At 37.1% G+C, this 8,307-nt stretch overlaps 1 pseudogene; it reads right to left on the bottom strand.

Moving 5' to 3' along the window:
* Positions 1-3,563: 3,563 nt before the first annotated feature.
* On the bottom strand, positions 3,564-3,887 carry LOC104406694 (annotated as a pseudogene).
* Positions 3,888-8,307: the final 4,420 nt, after the last annotated feature.

Below are 8,307 nucleotides of genomic sequence, written 5' to 3'. Positions count from 1 at the left end.
CAGCAGGAAATGACTGGAGGAGTGTGAATGTAGCAACTGGAGGCAGATGGCAATACTGCCTACTTAAAAAAAGTAACCCATCATCAGATTTAAGACTGACTATGAAGAGCTTTATAGGTAATTGTGTAGAGTAATGTGGAAAATACTGTTGTTAAAATTTAGTAATAGTGGTGTGGTTAATTAGATTTCTTAATTTATTAGTTACTTAGTAACGTGTTGCATAAGCAGTAAACATTGTAGTCTCTTAAATCAGTTATTCTCAATACTACAATCTAAGGAGGAAGAATGGGACTGGAGCTATCAAATACATAGTAAAAAAGTGTCCCACGAAGTAATAAATTATATAGGCAACAGCCTGAAATTACCACATGACACTGAAAGGCACATCATAAAAAGCTGAAGAAAGAAAAATCACGCATTACAATCAGGTCTAGCTAGCTGGGCCACAACAGAGCAGAAAAGAGTACAGATATTACATTATATCACAAGCTAAAGAAACTCTGATTACACTGCAAGAAGCTTTAGAACTGTAACAGACTATTTATTTTATTTTTTCTTTTTAAAAAGACAGAAGTGTTGTATGCATGTGACAGTAAAACGAACTAATCTATGCTATTTGGACCAAATGAAATCTCACCTAGAATACTATATACAGTTTGGGACAAGACCCTTTAAAGATAATTTAGGCAGAAGGTAATACAGAGGAGACCAAGAAAAATAGTGAGAGGTTTAGAAAACATAGATCTAGGCCCTTCAGATTTTTTGCAAGCCATTTAGTCAAGAAAACACTTTCTGAAAAGCATAATGGTTTTGCAAGTTGTAAAAGTAATGCTGTTACTGCTGTAAGGGTCAAAAGACATACATAGGACATGATTTACGGATAAACATCCCTTATTAACCCAGTTAATATTTGTAAGGAGGAGTTTATAGGCAAATTGCTATGGAAAAGCCTGTAGGCACCTCAGCTAAGTAAATTTGGCTACTAATTTACTGCTGGCTATTCTCCTACCTGCAACATCCTGGATTTCTGATTTGACAAACATTTTTGGGGAGAGCATAGCAATCAGAGATCTTCTGCAGAGAGGGCATAAAGAATAAGGAAACAAGAGCCAGCTGCCACAACAATACCTTAAACTGGATATTATAAAAACAACTGCCAGCTGCTTGGGAACCAAAACAACACAGGAAAAAAAATTAAGTCATGAAATTGCAGTAATTTACTTTGTTTGGGATACTAGGGATAGGCTATAAAACCAGTCTCCATCATGGAAAGTGTAAGCATATTTAACCTCGCCTCACTGAAGGCAGCAGAGACAGGTCACCTCCCAGTTCTGTGACACAATACTCAACTTTCTGAACAAACACTGGTGAAGAGTGTCATCTAGTGGTCATAATTAAGAAAAAATACTGGTAATAACCTCAAATGCAAGAAAAAAGCAGCAATAAAATTTTAACAATACTTTCTAGTAACTAACTATTCATTACTTGCATTTACTGATTTTAAAATAAGAAAATGTACATGAGAAGAATTACAATTCAAATTCTATACCAAAATGTTAATATTATAGGACTCCTTAATCAATCAAACTTTCCTTTTCTTTATATAGTTTTATAATTTTACAGTATTTCCATATGCAAGAAGTATAAAGAAGGGGAGAACTAGGGACTGCCTAGGGAGGGACAATGCCAGGCAACAGCACATGCTGGAAGCTGCCTGGCTGGAAAGCAGCTTTGAGGAAATTCAACTTGTTAAGATAGAAACTTGTTAAAATAGAAATTAAATACAAGTTGAGTATGAGCCAGCAACATGACCTGTGGCAAAGGCCAGCGATATCCTGGGCTGCCTGGTAGTGTTGCCAGTAGGCTGAGGGAGGTGATGCTTCTCTTTACCCTCTGGAAAGGTGAATCCAGTTCTGGGCTCCCTACTATGAGAGACACGGAGCTACTGGCAATTGAGTCCAGTGAAGGGCCAGTAAGAGCGTGAAGGGACTGGAGCATCTTGCATACAAATAAAGGATGAGAGCTGGGACTCTGCAGCGAGCTCCAGGTGAGACTGCTTCAGCAGGGGCCCTGAGAAGATGAGTTCCAGAGGATGCTTTCGACTACAACCACATTGTGATTCTGTGAAAATGCCCTTTTTGTTGAAGGCAAATACAAGGGGGAAACTGACCAAAGGAAAATGTCTTTTCTCTGCAACAAACCCTATTTTACTGTTTTCCTATCAGAAGTCTGACTTTTACATCTCAACTATAAGCAATAATGCTTCTTGCATTTATGTCTCCTACCTGGTTTTTTATTTTCTTTTTTTTTTTTTTAAAAGGTAAACCTTTTCACATTGTTCTTCTTTAATTAAAGGATTACAAAGAACAACAATTTCCCCTCTACCTCTCTCCTTCCTCTGCTTCCTAGGAGCTACTTCTTCTGTCATTCATATGAATAGTGTAAGAATATTATGAGCAAACTGGAGGAAAAGAAAGAAGGTGAGATTGTCAAACAACTAAGTTATGCTCTGCTGAATAGATAAAGATTAGTATCTTCCCCTTCTCCTGTGCAGGTCTGTCTGTAGGTGGGGGTGTACATTTTTGAGGAGGGGAGAGTAAGGAGCATGTATGTACATGCACACTAGCAACTCCAGCGTAACCACGCTGTGAGAACTTGTGCTGCTAAGCAGAGCAAGTTCCTGGTAACAAGCTGAGTGGCAGGGCTCCTGCTATGGGGACCCGGAGCTAGCTAGGGGCAAGGGGTGTCTGCCTGAGGTATGAGATACGGGAGGCACAGAGTTAAGAGAACTTGGGCTGGGGCTGGCACAGATGGAGCTTGCAGAAGGTGCCAATGTTTTACGGAGTACACAGAAGAAACTGCTGTGGTCAGCAAAATCTGGGCATACGTATTTACAACAATCAAGAAGACAGGGATATATGTATGTGTGTGAATGGGGAAGGAGGAACAGGACACGTCTAAACCAACAGAGAACTACTGAAAAAGAATGCCATAATCTGGTAGTACTATTCCTATTGAGAAACTGTTCTAACAAGCAATTCTGTTTTCTGAACTGTTTTCAAGGGCAAACTCAAACTGCCTTTTCAACAGTGACAGCTCATATATAGCTTGTTTGTGGGAGAAATATTTAGGCCTGGCTAAAACCACATGTACTATTCAGTTAGACTGAATGAAACCAAACTGCAGCTCAATTATCTACTTTCCAGATACTTCTACCCTTTACTGTAAACAGAAATGGAATAATCCACTATTTATAAAAAGCACATACAGCAGCACTTAACTATTTAGCTTGGATAGCAAAGCACCTATGTGATATACATAGGAAATAATATACAAGGGCTTTAAGAACTCTTTTTTAAAAAGCCTTGCAAGAAGGAGAACTTAATAGTAGATACAAAATATTTTTAGGGCTTTAAAAATCATAACGACTGCATCATGATCCCCATATATCTAGTAAAATGTATCTAATTGGAACATTTTTTTTTTTTATGATATTGCAGAAGAACAAAAAAGTAAACAATAGTGAAGAAAGAAAATACACAACCACTGATCTACTGCCTTACCTTTAATGACAGGGAGCCAGCAAGAACGAAGTGGTCCACATCAATAACAGAGGCAAGGAAGCCAGCCAGAGTGACTTCAGTGAAGTCACTTTTCTTCCTGAGTCCAATCACTATTGCCCAGGACCACATTCCTAGTATACCGTGCACTGCATTATCGGAGAAAGCTCGGAGCCAGTCATTTTGCTGAATGAAGGAAAACTGCAGAAGTCTATCTGCTACAAAGCAGAATACTCCCAAACCTAGACTGGAAATAACTGAAGCTGTGCTGAAAGTCTGGAGAAGAGCATGAGCCTTTTCAGTCTCAGATGCCATGGTGATAAGCATGTCACATCACACAAAATGTCATTAGGACACACACTGTGCATTGTCCTTTGTATCGTCAGTTGTTCTGTAAATGTCAGAGAACAGAGAGAAAATTACTAAAGAAAAAACCCATCATCACAAAGCATTTATCACTGCTACAACTGAGCATAAAAAAACCAGTTCAATGTTTTATTTTATACTTCTAGGGAATTTTTTATTTCAGTTCAGTTATTGTATTCTATATTATTGTATTATATGTATTATCACCCAGGTAGTCCTCTCTGAGCAACAGCATTTTTTTAGCTTGGAGACTGGCACATAGAATAAGCATTAAGAAAACCAGAACCACTTAATTATCTTTACTATTTATCATAAACACTAAGACAGCAATGACTCAGTCACGCAGAAGTAACCAAAACTAACTTCTTACAGAGCGAAATTACCTATGCTTCTCCCCAGTATGTGCTCCAGTAGCAAACTCTACTGCTACTTTTAGGGCTTGTTTATTGTCAGCCACATTACCTTTGTAACAGCAATTTTTGCAAGAAAACAGAAAAGAACTAAATAATCCCAGATATTTTACTTTTCAAAACTTGACTCCTGTAATTTGAAAATAAAGGCATTGTTATTAGCATTAAAAATCACTTAAAAGTTCTTTAAAACTATGAATGTTCTGTAATTGTTATGAAACTCTCTTGTATACGGTGATTTCTTGGGAATAATTATTGTCCCTAAATAAGCATTTGACACCTCAAAAGAAATTCCAAAAGCGATTCAAGCTCATAAAAGACACACCCATCCCACTCCAAAGAAGCTATTATGGGACACCTGGATTACACAGAGAAAGTACTGATTTCTCTGTGATAGCGTGATAACATTAAAAAGAACACTTTTGAAATAAAAATCCTCATTAAAATTATTTTGTTATCTTAAACACACTGAATGGCAGTCTTTGAAGGACAGTACCATTTCTAACTGTCCCAACTATTACCCTATTCTGCCTTTTGGTGGAGCCATGGAGACAGACCACAGTTTCAAAGCCTACATCCTATCAAAAAACTGTTTTTTCCCCAAGAGTTTGCTATTTCTGTGAAACTCAATAACCCTCCTTCACACAGTACTATTAGGTAAATTTTTATTCTAAATGAGCTTTTACCAGTGTACTAGACTTCCTTTAAAAGTGAAAACTAACAATGCTGACAAATAATAGTTTCTGATTTTAAACATGTTATTTATTATAAACCCCAGAAATATAGAATCTTCCAGATTACGTGCATGCCTGCGTATTGTAGAATTACTCACACAAATGTGCATACTGGCACTGATCTTTATAAAAAAAAAGCCCATCAATTCACTTATTTATAAGCTGTTAAGGAGAAGAAAGCATGAATAATACATGGACTTTGCTCACAGATGAAAAAGTGGGTCATGTTTAGAGTCTGTTAACCATGACTGTGCCTCTTCTGAAGGAAGATGTAAACACAAAGTACTTCGTGAAACACTGGAACTGTCATCTTCTGATATGTGAATTTACAATACACACTACATTTCTGAACTAAATTTTAAGGAACAAATGGTGATCTCACAAATGTTTCTTCTGTATAAACATCATGTCAGATTAGCTTTTATTTAAAATTACCATAAAACCTGTAGTAGGAAGCCAGTCTGTGAAGAACTGATGTAGCAGCATACATTTAGAAAGCATACTAGTATTCAGAATCCAACTTACCTTAGGACTAGGTGAACATATTTTTTCCATTGCAGTTGCCTTATTCCAGTAGCAAACATGGTCTATGCCTCAGCATTGAGCTGCTGTGCTTTCTGAATCCTGTCTGCCCCGTCCAGCGCAGGGAAGACCAAACACGATTTGTTCCATCCTAAATCAATCGAACCAGGCAGCAGTAAGCACTGATACTACACAGAGCTCTCAAACTCTCTACAAAACATACATAAAAACTGAAAAATAGTACAAAATAGAGAAAGAAGGTATTTTTAATTAATTCCTTAACGAATTTAATTGAGCTAAAAGTAACTTCAGCGACGGCTTAGAAGCTCTGTGAGAAAAAGCAGGGAAAGACAACCATTGAACAAGAGAAGAGCACAAATTAAAGACAGAATACAGTAATAATTAAAAGATAATAAAACCCAATGTCATAAAGTCAGAAAAGCGCACTCCCAGCCTTCTGTTTTAAGTAACTGCATTTCAAATTACACAGAGATCTATTCCAAGAGATACTTCCTTGTAACCATGTGCTCAAAAGATTCCAATCTAATAAAATATTTGTGAGTCACATTCAGGGATCTCTTTCTAATTTCATGCCATCAGTTAGTGAACTTGGAATAGATAAGCAGTGACCTATAAATTCAAACAGCAACAGAGGTCTGCATCAGTTCTGTGATGGATTTACACTGCTTTGCTATGGATATTATTAACGTGCACAAAGTGCACAGGAAAACTATCACAAGTAACACAAAATGAGTATGATTTGAGAATTATTGTATCATGAAATAAAGGTAACAATGCCAACTGGAAAACAATACATAAATGGGTGTATCTGAGCCAGAATGAAGAACAGGAAGCAAAAATGTGGCTTCATATTACCCTTAGTCAAGAGCCATGTCCATGGAGTAACTGTTCTTTTTCAACAGTCTGGCTTTGCCACCTTTCATAGACAAAACCAACTGCTGTCTGTGCAAAAATCAAGCCACATTCCCAGGTACAACCATGTAACTATAAATATCCCACAGATCAAGAGTGAAATCAGACTAGAAGAAGAAACTCTGTTCCACCAAAATAATCTCCAGAACTACAGTGTCTAATATAAACATAGAAACTGCATTTTCTGTCCGAAAAAACAAACGGTTTTCCAACTGTGTAAACATATCGCCATAAAGTGTGGTATGTTTATATATATCACTATAAAGTGTAAAATATCACAATAAAGTGTCATAGCTTTTACTATCCTATAAATCCCACAAAGCACAGCTGTGGAGCTTACATTCTTGTTAAAACAGGAGAGTGGGAAACAAATGTGTTACACAGAATGCTTAGAAACCTACGGGTGGTCAGTCCAGTTAAAATACTGAAAGAAAGATTTAGGTTGGGTTTACATAAAACACATGCACACAACAGCTGACAGAGTTATACTGTTCAGAGTTATGCTTTCTCATGACATTTTTCTATGAGATATATATATAGCATTATGCATAACCTCTGCCTATACCCAGAAAATGCAATTTTGCTGATGCATTTAGTTTCATTTAAGGAAACTATAAAAATCATTTTAACAAACACAGTTAACATTGTAAATTACTGACACAAGGAGATACTTAGATCAAACCTGTAAATATGCATCTGGGGAAATAGGCACATGAATGAATACATATACGAATTCAATGCATGAAATTAGTAGAATTACACACTTCATGAAAGAAGTCAAGATTACAGCAGTCCCTTATAAATCTGTGATCTCATAAAAGCATTATTTGGTATTGGATATTAACTTATATGAAATACTCCATAACGTTGAATTAAGACAAACTCAAACATTTAACGTATTATCACACTGAAAAGCAGATCAGAGCCTAAAAAGACCTGTGAAGAAGTAACAATGCAAATATTTTGGGGTTAGATAATTCTAATGCATTATTGATGTTGGAGAGTAGAAGGAGGCTGAAGAGGGGAGAGGACAAAAGCACATAAGAAATCAGTAAGATTTTACCAAATTACTGAGGAAGAAACTGAATTAAAACCACAAGGAAATTAAAAATAAACAAACAAACAAATCCCTCATAAAATCAGGACTTAATTAAATTGTTTATTTCAGGGACCAGAAATTAAAGTGTTTGAAAAGAGATACCAAGACACCAACACGAAGACCTTCTCCTTAATGAGTACTTTGGAACTGAGATGTACCTAAAAGAAAAGAGTTGAAAAAAATATCCTGGAAGTATTTAGGAATAGAAACAAATCCCAGTACTATCCAGTGGAAGAAAAAAAATCCTCTATCATCCAAAACAAGAAAAAAGGAAGCATGAGCAGTTTATGTATTACCCTCATTAACTGCAACAGCATTTGCATCATAAATAGCTAATCCAATTTAAGATTAGAATACAATCCGTATGTGTAACTAAAGAGAGGGACGAAGGAAAGACAGGCATGCAGCAAGCAGACATGTGAAATTACAGCGGTCAGCAACAATTTTTACGTCTTGAGGAAAGGGTGTGCTTTGCCTCAACACCCACCACCAAAGCCCCTCACCAGCCGTCTCCTCAGTCATTAAGAAATAAAAATGTACCGTCATCTTTACCACAAGAACGGAGCGTCAGGAAGCCTGACAGCTAACTGACATGCCTGGCTTCAGGCAAAGCGCCGCGTTCTTATGCGAAGACCCGACCCGTCTATCCGGCCCGGTCGGCTTCCCGGCTCCGCGGGACGAGG

This window comes from Nestor notabilis, unplaced genomic scaffold (assembly GCF_000696875.1).
Source record: "Nestor notabilis isolate BGI_N333 unplaced genomic scaffold, ASM69687v1 scaffold35785, whole genome shotgun sequence".
In the NCBI taxonomy this organism is placed as follows: domain Eukaryota; kingdom Metazoa; phylum Chordata; class Aves; order Psittaciformes; family Psittacidae; genus Nestor; species Nestor notabilis.
The sequence above is the reverse complement of the archived record's forward strand: the minus strand, read 5'-3'. Positions and strand labels throughout refer to the sequence as shown.